Source organism: Labrus bergylta, chromosome 1, assembly GCF_963930695.1.
Source record: "Labrus bergylta chromosome 1, fLabBer1.1, whole genome shotgun sequence".
Taxonomy (NCBI): Eukaryota; Metazoa; Chordata; class Actinopteri; order Labriformes; family Labridae; genus Labrus; species Labrus bergylta.
This window is the reverse complement of record NC_089195.1, coordinates 27,165,328-27,178,672: the sequence shown is the minus strand read 5'-3', so window position 1 is coordinate 27,178,672 and position 13,345 is coordinate 27,165,328. Positions and strand designations below refer to the sequence as shown.

Here is a 13,345-nt window from a genome sequence, read left to right as displayed (position 1 = left end):
TCGCCGACATGCACTGTGTTTTACTTTAGGTCTTTTGAGAATGTAAACAGGAAGTATGATCAGGCCATGTTGGCTGGGAGTCAGCTGTAGGATACAACTTGAGCCAATTTCTACCCTCCATTTGTTGACTTTTTTTCAAATTTGCATCAATAAAAATTTCAACAAGACATGCCTCAGATTATTTTTTGACAGGAGATTTTAAAAAGTGATGCTAAATATAAGAGTATATATCTGTTTTTTTAAGTGCAGTTAGAAGTGTCTTACTTCTATGATTCGAAGCCCATAGATGTTTGTTTGTAGAAAATAATATCTTCAGGAAGTGTAAGTCACATTGACTCTAAAAACGTGTGTAACATTTCTTCTTTATTCTATTTGAGTTGTCTTTCAAGTACCTAAACTGCCACTATGACCTGTTTTATGTTCTGAAGCGTCAACATCTGACCCCGTTCACCTCACCAAGTCAGTCATATTACAATTACCTTGCCCCTTTGACTTCATGCATTGTCTTTACTTTAGATCTTCTCAACACCCTTAAACCATAAACTCTCACTTTAAAATAACCCCTGGATGATAGATGATGAGGGGCTTGAGGGTATTTGAGCGTCAGGTGAACGAGGAGTGGCAGGCAGGACTGAAGACAGATGAGGAACAGGAAGATTTAAAATGACCAGACAGAGTTTTGGAAAGAGAAGGTGTCAAGACAAGCCAACAAGCCTGATCCTGTAATGCAAGGCACAAGTGTTCGGGCTTCCTGTTTTAGTACAGTTGACTGATTCATTTGCAATATTATTTTTAAATGCTAGTTTTTTTTCTCAATCACAAAAGACCCTGGAATGGATGGATGTTTTAAATAGGGGATAGAGTTGCACAGGCCGTTAAATAATACTGTAATTACATATTTTTTAAATCAGAGAGATATATATATATATATAATATATATATATTTATTTTATTTTTTAAAGGATGGTTTAATCCCTTTAAAGGGCCCCACAGAGATGACTAACAACTTGCTGAGACTGCAATACATGACTGAAGGTCGGTCTAAACAAAATCCAGCAAAACAAAAACGTGTCCTCAGGCAATTCTTAAAAGATGGAGCAGAGTGCACTAATGAGACAGTCTCGGTTCTGCTTTCGTACAAAAACAGTTTCCTGCTAGATTTTACTGAAATGTTTGTTAGGTGTCTGTTAGTGGCCTAACAATGTGGAGGTGGATCAGAACTTCTGAAATACAGCCAGGAGCAAGGACATGCAACGATTGAAAAACAAACAACAGAGAATTCTGAATCACAGATTTTCAAAAAAAAAAAAAAAGAAAATAGTGAAAACATTTTTCTTATCCAGGGTTACCTTTTACTAAAACAGTAAAATATACTTGCACTGTTATCTCTGATTTGTCTTCACATAGTAGTTCTCATATTAAACAGACTTTGGGAGGTCAATGGAAATCTCTGTCCCTTCCTGCCTTTCACACATACAATAAAATATTGCATTGATAAGAGCTTAATACAGCTCAAAATAGAAACTCAACATTTTTTTTTGTCTGCAGCTTTTGTCTGTTGGCTTTTCTGACAACGTGTTAATCTAAATGAATTACCAGTCACTGGCAAAGTTTACTGAGACAACTCTCCTGAGATCTGTTCTGTGAACTCTGGGTGTCCTCCAAAACACAAGGACCCTGCAGCGCCTTTCTCACGCTACATGCACTTTGTTCTAAGTGTATGTGTGTGTGATATCAACACTGATCCCCCACTTACAGTATTTTAAACCACACCACATACTCATATCCTCTTGGCCTGTATTTATTGTAAATCTCTCTTGATTGCTCACCAAGGACCCAGTTGACCATGATAAATATTTATGTGTGTGTGTGTGTGTGTGTGTGTGTGTGTGTGTGTGTGTTTGTTTCTCATTGAAATTCTTTTCCAACGTCATTTCCTATTCACATCTATAACAGTTGTGTCTGATGATTTAATTTCTTCCTCCCTAATTAAAATTCATGCTTCCTTAATAATTACTAACACACTCATTTACTTCTGAATGCATTCATGAATTCCTCACTCACTTCATCTCCCAATTCTTTAACAAATGACATTGTTCCCTCGTCTAATCAAACGGTGTTTCATTATGTTTATATGCCGTATTAAAAATTATTCTCCCATGCTTTAATCGTGATTTTGACATTTGCAACACCTGAACTAACATTGTACCACTATGAAAACAAAGAATCTGATTCACTAATACTGACACGAACATGAACATAAATTGAAATTTGTGTTTTGCAGCAAGGTGGCTATTATATCATTTATAAGGTCATGGAGGCAGCAGTATTGGTTTACAATATGATTCTAAAGGACATCGGTGTCATTTCTGTCTCAACATTGATCCCTATTATTGAGATAAACTGATAATAACAAAAAACATTTCCATACATTTTTCCTCTACACTCTTGCGGGGGGGGGAACAAATACATTTAGAAAAAAAGGACATTTTGTAACAGCTATATATTTGGTGAACTTAGTCTGCCTTCTGTTCTTTCCCAAATTAACGATTTAGACCGAAAAAGTGCTTATCACAATTTAAGAAGGGGGAATAGCTTTTAAGTGACAAATAATTCAAAAGCTGGACCCAAATCGATTTAGTTTTTACCGATCACATTGCATTTTGTGGTTCAATAGTGCAAAAGTAAAACTCATATTCTGAGGCTGTTTGTATGTTCAGGATATGAGCAAATGAAAAAAAATACAGCCTCAGCATTTTTCTGAGCTTTATGCTGTAATATACCGAAACCTGCAGACAGCTACGTCTTGCCTCAGGAATGCAGATATACCACACAGAATATGAGATACAGCTGAGATTACAGAAACTAGGCTTATATTACCAGTTGGTTGTGTTACACAATGAACTAAGAAATGTGTAAATTATTTTCTTACATGAAGTAACATTAGCTCGGACTTCAGACCAGAGCAAGCATAAACTATATGGTTGAATGCTAAAGTTATCAGTGTTGTAAAATGACAGTAACCATTTCCAGATAGCCCACATCTATCTAATTTACAACCTGGAAAATGACAGCTAACATCTCATTACATCGCATTGCAAATTATGAACTTTGTTTATTTTATCATAACCCCTGCAAACTTAGTCTTAAAGGTATAATTTCCAATAAAAAATAATATAGCAGTTATCAAATATATCTTGACTAAATATTATGTTGAGTAATGTCTTTCTAACAAAAGAGTGAAGTCGAACTCACTCTGGGTTGTTGTTTTTGGCTCTGTGTTCACAAAGGATGGGACGGGGCTTCCTTCAGCATGTTAATGTTTCACTCTGAGGCTCAAACATGTTATTCATATGAACCCCTCCCTGTCCAACCGTCGACCCTGCCACGAGTGGGGGTAGAGAGATGGCCCCGCCCCCCCAGGGACACTATTATTAGAGGTATAATAATAGCTTTGTTGCAAGAGTCCAATTCAAACATACAGAGTTTTCTTTTGTTTTAAGATTTATTTTTGGGCTTTTGTGCCTTTTTTTTAATGGAGATATGGCAGTGGATAGAGTCGGAAATCAGGGAGAGAGAGTGGGGAATGACATGTGGGAAAGGAGGCACAGGTGGGATTCGATCCTGGGTCGCCCACTTGGAGGACTACAGCCTCCATGGGGCGCGTGCACTAACCACTGCCCCACCAGCGCCCTAAACACACAGACTTTTATAACCAGAGAAATGACTTTATAGGGATAAAATACTTAGGAAAAAAAAGGACTGAATCAACTTTGAGCTACGTATCTGAATGGAGATCTGATGTTGAAATTCAGTCAGAAAGAGGGAGGGGTGGAGGAGGAGGGGAATTGGTGTGCTGAAGGGACAGCTTTGTTTGGGTTTGAGGTAGTGTTGTAGTCAAAACCACACTAACCGAGAACAAGACATACCCGAGACCAGAGTGCTCATAGACTGAGACAAGACCAAGACATTTAGGGATCAAGGCCGAGTCAAGACCAAGACCAAGACCAAGACCAAGGCAGGATGAGCCCCATGTATGGAGGCTGTCGTCTTCCAAGCGGGCGGCCCAGGTTCGAATCTAGCCTGTGGCTCCTTTTCCGCATGTCAATCCCCACTCTCTCTCTCACTGATTTCCGACTCTATCCACTATCTTGTCTCTCAATTAAAAGCCTAAAAAGCCCCCCAAAAAATCTTTAAAAAAAAATAAAAAATCAACATCCTGTGTGCAGGGGACATGTCACCCACTTAGACCATAACACTGGGAAGGCTGCGGCCATAACCGTCTTGAGACCAAGACCACTTTCGAGTACTAAAACACAACTTTGAGAGACTTGGGCTCAAGTGGGACATCTACTCTGGAAGTTACAAACTGTATCTTTAAACAAAAATGTCATTGTCTATCAGAAGTTTGCTTCATATAATTCAAAAACATGATGTAACTGAGCTGACTAAACATGACTCCTTTATTCATGCCTCTGCACAATGCTTTGATTGATTGCTCTAATGTGAGATGAATCAGGGCATAATGAGCAAACAACAGAAAACACAGCAGCATGCATTCTGTTTGGGAAATGTTTTGGCCCTGTGCCACCGTGGTGCCACTTATGACAGAAGATCGACACCGATTTACATTTCACATTTAAAATCTGCACTGGCACATTGTCCTGTCATCACGCTCATGAGTACTTGTTTCTATGGAAACGACAGCTTGACATTTCATGATTTTAGACAATCGTGCTATTAATGGTAAATGTTATTAGATATTTTCTCTGTCAGACAATAGACAGCCCAAACACAAACATGAAAGGTTCTTTATTTGATATAAATTTGCACTTAAATTGAAGCAATGTCCTTTAATAGCATCTGGCATCAGCTCCAAGTGAATTGTCTGACAGACTCAGGGGCACATTTAGTAGCTCTTATTGATTGTTTGTGATTTGCTTCTTTCATATTTCCCTGCAGGTCCCCCCAGGGGATGTATCTTGTCATATAATGAGGGTCATAAGGGTCGGATAACAAGACAAACGGAGTGTTTTAACTTGTTTAACTTCTTGTGTTGCAACAAAAATATGGACTAAGAGCATGGGAAAGACCAAATAAAATCTCTGTCCAACGGTGTGGAAAAGGTTGATACAGGACATTCAGCAGCTGACATAGATATCTACTAAAGTGAGAAGAACACTGAGTAACAAAAAAAGGCTCTGGTGATGTTTAAACAGAAGTACCACAAAACTAAAACACCTACTGAACATATCAAATCTTAGAATAGTACGGAAGAGGATAAGGGCCACTGAAAAAAAAAATGTTGGTTCTGACTGTTTTTTTTTTTAATTCAGACTAAAGTCTGAATTAAAGAAAGTTCAGAACCCAAATTATTTTTTTTCAGTGGCCCTAATCCTGTTTCGTAGAATAGATATGTATAGGAGATGAAAAAAATAAGTAGGTTGACAAACTCGTAGTTGTGCTTTGTTTTGTGTCAAGAGAAAGTTGTGAGATGCTTTGGAGTTGCTGCACAAGTCGGTCTTTTCAGCCTCCAGGAATATATGTAATTTTGCAGATTGGTAAAAAATTCAAGGCAATACAAACAATAGCAAATATTTCTGGATTGTTTTCCCTTAATCAGTCTGTAAAGTAATCTTCTGCTGAGCAGCCACATGTCAGTCAGACAGAAAACAAACTTATCTTTGGTGCATGGTGTGTGTGTGTGTGTGTCAGCGCCTATACGCATATCTTCAATCCAGTTTAAACTCTACATCCTGTCCAGAGGGATCAAGGAAACACTAAGCCTGGAATCACACACAACTACATGGACATGAACTTTATCCTGTCCACTTTGAGGCTCTGAGGCTTATGGAAATGTTGAGGGGTAAACTTTCATAGTGTCAGAGTTCGCAACAAGCAAATGTTACAACCCCCAAACTTTTACTCTCTCGGCTCAGTCTGTATAAATAATGTGCAAGGAGAGCTGCACAGCTGACTCTGTGATATACCTGAGATCACTAGTTTCAAATCGGTTGTATTCTCCAGTTTTTACGTGAACCCACTAAGTGAGCCGCTCTTTCTGAGGAACTGAGATTTTCTGAGCACTAGTACCATGCAAAAGCCTTCTGCTATGCTTAATGAAAATCTGCCTGTAATTTTCTTAAAAAAATAAAAAAATTGAATTTTAGTTGGAAGAAAGAAACAAAGTCGTGAGTAAAGAGAAAACAAGAAAAATCCCCAACAGTTTTACCCATTCGCATCTTGTGTTGTCCATTTAGCATCATATTAGCCTTAACTGCTAGAAAAATGGCTGGCTTCATTAGCAATTCGCTCATCACATTAAAACGAAGCCTGCCTACTAAAGCCACTGCAGCGAATGCAACACTGGTGCCAGAAAAACATGAGATTTGTTTGAACAGAGCAATGCCACTGAGACACAGAGAACGTACACAAACAACTGCAGGGCTTTTTCAAAACCACATACACCCAACTCAGACGGAGAGTTGGTTCAAAACTCAGCAAAACAAGCCATGAAAAATGCAACTGTGATGAAAGACACCAGTGGAGAACGCTACAGCCAGCAGAATCGGTGCAAAATATGAAAGCTTTTATTGATGACCAGACCATTTTTTTTTTTTTTTTTCTGTAAAGAGAAGTATTCTTTTTATTTGGGCTGAAAGCAGGGTATAAAGACAGACTTGAGCGCCATGGAAGCATCAAGTCATTGAGCTAAATTTAGAGAAGACGTCAGTGTAATTAAAGGAGGAACATTATTTGATTGGTCTGTAATTAGGAGAGGGGGGAGGTTGATAAAAATGTCTCTCAGCCATCAAGCATCTGCTCCTCCACAAACTCTAATGACTACTGACAGCCTTGTCGGATTATTCCTAAAGTCCACAGAGTGACTCTGGGGACACTAACTGTAAGCTTGTTCTAGAGAACTTCAGAACTGAAAGAGTTGTGCCCACAGCCTTTAGGCTTCACGGGCCAACGGCAGCAGCTCCTGACCTGAGCTGTGGGTGGAACGCCACTGCCCGCATTTTCTTCTTATCACTCTCTCAGCCTGGGAAAAATGGTGGTAGTAAGAAATTTTTAGGGTTGCAGAGACTCTTAAGATTTTACTTGTCTGTTAAACTTATCTATGCAGTTTTTTTTTTGTAACTCTGGCTGTAGTTAACATTGTCTTTTCCCCTGTTTGTTCAACATTTAATTAAAAGACACCTACATTTTCTCCAGGGGATGAATAAAGTATCTAAATGTAGATCTATCTAGTCTGGAAAATTCAAACATTTGTCAAAATTAGCAGTCTACAAATACTTCTGTTGCTGATTCCGTTCTTACTGCCTTTTTGCTACCTGTCATTTGAGGTGATAAGTGAATGGGTTTTTGCTCTGCTTCCCTTATAGCTTACAGGGGAACAGTGGCAGGTGTTCAGAAGCGAAATGGCATTTATGAAACTTCAGCCGTATCCACTAAACATTTTATGTCCAGTTTGAGCCCACGCATTTCCCCCAAAATTATAGGAGCAAGCCCTGAAAACAGATAGAGGAGATGTAAAACTGACAACTTTTAAAACTAAATCACTTCAAATTCAAATAACTTTATTTATCCGTTTGGAACTTTATTTGTGTGAAATAGCATCAGTGCGCATACAGCTAGACACAAAAACAACAACAGAAACACACACATACAAGTGGCTCTATTAAAAGCGTGACAAATAGGTCATAAATAATTGTTATAAGCGGTTAAATGAGTGGTGTTAAAAATAAATAAGAAATCGATCATTTGTTCATGAGCCTGATGGATGTGGGAGCAAAGCTTGACATGGCTCGATTAGTCCGGAAAGTGAGAGATCTGTATCTGTGGCCTGAGGGGAGACGGTTGTAGAGATGGCAGAGTGAGTGTGTGCTGTCTGAGGCTGATGTGTTGTCCTTTTTAGTTTTGTTCTCCTGTTGTAGATGCTGATCAGTGGTTCCTGCTGCTGTCCGATTATTTTGCTGCTTATTGTTATGATCCTGTTTGATGGGTTACGATGAATGTTTGACATAGACCCAAACCAGGCTGTGATGTTGACGGTTAAAACTGATTCTATAAAACATTTGTAAAATGCTGTTCGGACTGATTGGTGGACTTGAAATTTGTGGAGTTTTCTGAGGAAGAAGAGGCGCTGCTGGCACTTGGAGAATATAGGTTTGCTGTTGGGTTGGAAGGTGAGCCTGTGATCAATTTTTTTTCACCTGAGGTATCTGTATGATTCAACCCTCTCTGTGGGCTGGTTGTTGACTGAATGCTGTTAGGTTCTTTCCGGAAGTCAACAACCAGTTCTTTGGTCTTTTAAGGTGTTAAGGTCAAGACAGTTCAGCCTACACCATTCTGCGAAAGAGTCTATCTCAGCCCGCAACTGTCCCTCTGAGTTGGTGGTGTCCATAATGGGGGGGGGTTCCTGTTGAGACTGTTTTAGATGAGCTGAGGTGACCGTTGACTCGGACCCTCTGGTTTCTATTTGTCAGAACCAAAGCCAAAGAGCATCATAACAACTTGTCTATTTAAATTTGCATTAACATGATGCTCATCTACACATTTAAGTACAAATATCCACATTGTGATGGCCATACATGTTTTATTGTAACATTTGGCAACCAATGCTGGTTTTACGTATTTTCTCATGATTAACCGAACATGCTTAAGAAATCAGAGATTTTTACGATTCATTAAGTTATTTAACTTAATTAAAAATAACAGTCACACTATAGACACACAGTATGTCTGAGCAGATCATGATTGTGCCTCAATGTTCGGCTGCAGCTCATACCAACACAGTGTTCAATCTGAAAACATGTCAGCTGCAGCAAACATGCTGCTGCTAGCCCCACTTCTACTATAGATTTTACATTGGATAACAGCTGTGAATAAGGGGAGCTGATGGCACAGTGGTTAGTGGTTAGTGCTCACGCCTCATGTACGGAGGCTGTAGTCCTCCAAATCGGCGGCCCAGGTTCGAATCCTACATGTGGCTCCTTTCCCACACGTCATTCCTCACTCTCTCTCTCTCCCTGATTTCTAACTCTATCCACTGTCCTATCTCTACAATAAAGGCACAAAAAAGACCAAAAAAACACACCTTTTAAAAAAAACCAGCTGTAAATAAAGAACATTTGTACATCATCTACTAGAATGACTCTTGTGCATACACTAACAGATGTCTGACAAGGATGGAGGTTGTTTTCTGTTGGAAAAGACAAAATATAATTCATTTTTTTTCACCTTCATTCATTAAGGTTTCTTTACTGTAAAGGAAGAAGTCTTATTTCTGGTATTATGTGAATGTGACAATCCACAGATAAATCTTACACTCTTTCCTGCTGATGAACTTTGTGCAGCTTTTGCTTAAATAAAATGAGTTGAAGCTGGTCTACAGTACAATGCACCGTTTGTAATTGCTGCAGCCTGCATGAACAGCATGGCTACACCACCAAAAATCCAGAGAATAGTAAAAACTGAACAGGTTTCAGATTAAACCTTCTTTTGATTTTTTTAATTTTTTTTAATAAAAACAAATTCTACCATTCCAGTTCTCACAACCTCTAACAAAGGCAAACTTGCAGAGCTAAAGCCTGACACGGACGCCTCACATGTTATACACCACTACATATTTCTAGAATAGTCAAACTATGAAGGTAGATTTCAGATTAAACCTTTTAACAATTTAATCTATATAATGAAAAAAACGTCCAGTTCTCACAGCCTCTTACAAAAGGTGAACTTGTTGAGTTCAAAATTGACACCATGGTACGAGCTGCAGCAGTTCAGCCAGGCAGCCATCAACAACTAGATGGTGTGTCTCTAAGGTGCTCACTTCAGTGTTACTGTAGTTTTAAAATGTGTGTAATATAAATGATACAAATACATTTGAGAGTGTTTGAAATCTTATCTAGTCTTCCTTTTTATTGTCAGAAGTTCACCTAAAAAAGACCAAACTGTCAATCTCTCTGCTCTACTTCTTTACACTGTGAGCCCCTACTGTTTCTACTGAAAGCCAACATCTTTAAAAGACACACACACACACACACACACACACACACACACACACACACACACACACACACACACACACACACACACACACACACACAAACAAACACAAACAGTCTTATACACACAATCACACACACACAAAAAAGCACAAAGAGCAATTTCTCATATAATCACAGTTTATCTTTTTAGGTTAACTGTGACTTGAAGATAAATAATTATTAACAAGGACATCGCTCTTAAGGGAAATAACTGCTGCTCTCTTTTTGTTCCCTCCAGCAGCTTGCTTTTATCTGCTGTGTAAAATGTACAATAACAAACAGTCTAATTATCCAATCTAACCTCAGCTGGCAGAGGAAGATGAAAGCCTCTGTGGTCTCTGTACCCTGGCCTCAGAGTGTTCACACAGGTCGGCTCACATAACCTCAGACTTTTCTGTGGAGGATCTCAGCAGGGATGTTTTTCCTCTCTTTTATAGTCGTGTGCGGTTGCAGCTTTAAGCATGTTTGCATCTATTAAGCACTTGGCTGGGCAGTGTCACTACAGAAGATGGAGTGCTTTTTTCTCCATTAGTGTCACCGAGAGTTGGCAGGTACTAACCATCAGATGGTGCTCTGTTAATGCCTGAAGGCAAAGTCCACCTTTCCATTAAAATCCCCATACATATTCAGCTAAGGAGAATAAGTCCTTGTCTCCTTGGTTGAAGCACCAGTGTCCTCTCAGATTCAGTTCACTTATTACAGACCAGCACATCACGGTATAGAGTAAGATAAAAGAGATTAAGAATGAAAGTCAAGAGAGGAAAGACTAGATTACACATGATGGACTGACTGATTCAATCTGCTTCATGGGTCCAGACAGGTAATTGAGAATGCAGCATCATGTCTCCTATCCGCAGGCAGTTCTCTCTGTGTGCATGTTTCTTTCATTTTTTTCGCTGTAGACTTTAGTGGTAAAGACATATCAGTCAAAGTGTAACTAAAAATAGCACAGGTCGTTCATTGAAATTCCGCACGGCACAGCTCCAACTTAAATGGACGTGCAGAAGAGAAATATATTCACCAAGGCCGCAGTTCATTTCGGCAGCCGAAACAATAATGAAGTAGCACTTTGTATAATTAGGTATCGGGAAACAGAGAAATAAAACGCTACACTGAAAACAATAAACTTTCAATTTCCTCCCTGCTACTTTGAAATAATGAGGCGGCGACAGATAAAAACATCACATCTTGCATTTGTGATTGCTGTTGAACTGGCATGGAAGAGGCAAGAGTTTGAGCTCAGTTGTTCGGGGTTTTTTCTTTTCCGAGGTAGTAAACATACACTCTATGAAATTGTTGTTTTTTTTAGGAAAGAAGAGGAGCCATTTCAGACTCAAGCCCTGTGACGAAATGAAAAACATGACAACTCTGGAGGAGAGGCATTTTGGATAAGTGAATAGAAGAGAAATAGAGGTGATACTGTTTGGCACTGATATATTTGTTTGTTATTTTCTATTTCTTTTCATATTTTGCACTTGGACCTGTGTGAGACAAGAGTTTTTATTTTAAATGTATTATTTTGGACACTCTTTGAAATAACATATTGTTACTGACATGACTGAGACAACTCTTAGGATAGGCAGTGTGTCACTCAATATGCTTGTGTCAAAGAAGAAAACTCAGTACATTTCTTTCTCCAAGTTTTTTATTATATTAGTTTTGTTAACACATATTACAGCTTCAGTTAGCTTTGTTTTTTTTGGTAAAGCCTCGTTTTTTTATTTTAGTTTCAGTTAAACGTACAATATGTAGAATTTTATTCCAATGTTAATTAATAAATTATATCTAAATGACTTAAACATTACCTCAAATATTTCCAACAGTTATCAAAGCCAGAGAAACCCTTCATTTTAGTGTTTCCGTGGAAACACCAGATGTTACGTCAAAGACGGCTACACAAGGAAGCTAATGTAATGTGAACGCTGAAACTGTTCTTTATGCGTTACATTAACGCCCACTGGACTTTAAATTTACATTTATTTTCTTTACATGCACTCTGTGAGTAGGTTACATACACTGTAAGATTGTTTCTCATAATCCACTGCACAGCTCCTACATTGCACCTTTTGTACTTTGAAAAAAAAAATATATTTTACATTTTTAAATTCTATTTTATATATTGTAATAGCTTGTTATACTGTATTATTTAAATTGTTGCTAGTTCTGCTTTATTTCCTTGTTAATTGTTTTGCACCAATACACCCAGTCAAGCTCCTTGTATGTGTAAATGTACTTGGCAATAAAACCCGATTCTGATTCTGAAGCTGTAATTCTTACTGAAAGCTGCCATACTGTTGCTGTATGTGCTGCTGTGATCAAAGCGTCATGTGAAATAAACTTGGATACAGCGTCGGTAAACACTTTCTGTTCCTCAGATCTGTTTCGCCCATTTGTCTTCACTACGGTAAATGTGGTACTATTTGTTTTCATCTGAGATGGGGTCGGGGTAGCAGAGAGAATACCTACCCATGTAAGATTTATTCTTCTCCCTGCTCCTTTCCAAACATGGGTTGGGATAAAATTATAAAAAAACACGACATGTGCGGAACAAATAAAAATTAAATGAAATGATTCCCTGCCAGCCTCAACGTCATCTTCTGTTATTGTTTTGATTGAGAGCCCCCTGGCAGCAGAATCTATTCTGTGCCTTGAGTGTTTCTGAAAGACCAAAAAAAGCACAGAAAAAGCTATGTTTTCAAAAATACCTGCCTACCTGTGAACTAGGCCTTAAAGATCAGCATTTCCAAGACCATTAGCAATAAATGCAGTTTGGTCGTCAAGGTTAATCAAGGTTGAACTCGACACAAAAGATTCACTTGGACAAATATGGTACAAAATGTGTTTTAATACTGGTCCACTCTGCTTTACATGGCACTGGGTGTTGCTCGACCCTTGACACCTTTACAGATCACAATGTGTGTGTATCCTGTGTGTATTTTGTTCATGTTTCCTTTTTAACTAACGCTTGACACATACTCACGTTTCCCACATCATACATTATTCAAGTTTTTTTCCTTTGCCAGTCTGGTATTTTATCTTATTGTTTCATATTGCGAAGCCTTCTAATATTCTTCCTGACACCTCAATAGGCCGTGTGGTCATTCAGAGGATATTTTTCTGGTCCCAAGGTACGGCGACTGCTGCAGGTGAGGTTTCAATAAAAGATGTGAAGCTATCGATTGATATTCCACAAACTTCTCTGCTTCAGGGGCAGAAGAGTACTCTTCAACTTCACGTCCATGACAGTGAAGGTAAGTGAGCCACTTTTGTATTGTTTTAAACTAGAATAA

The 13,345-nt window shown here is 38.6% G+C and overlaps 1 long non-coding RNA gene across 1 annotated transcript in view; it reads left to right on the top strand.

Moving 5' to 3' along the window:
* The window catches only part of LOC114921316 (uncharacterized), a 30,087-nt gene extending 17,769 nt beyond the window's left edge, over window positions 1-12,318 (top strand). The window contains exon 3 of the long non-coding RNA XR_003809619.2: window positions 11,365-12,318. This is a non-coding gene — a long non-coding RNA (uncharacterized lncRNA). The remainder of the gene's footprint in view (window positions 1-11,364) is intronic.
* The last annotated feature ends 1,027 nt before the right edge of the window (window positions 12,319-13,345 follow it).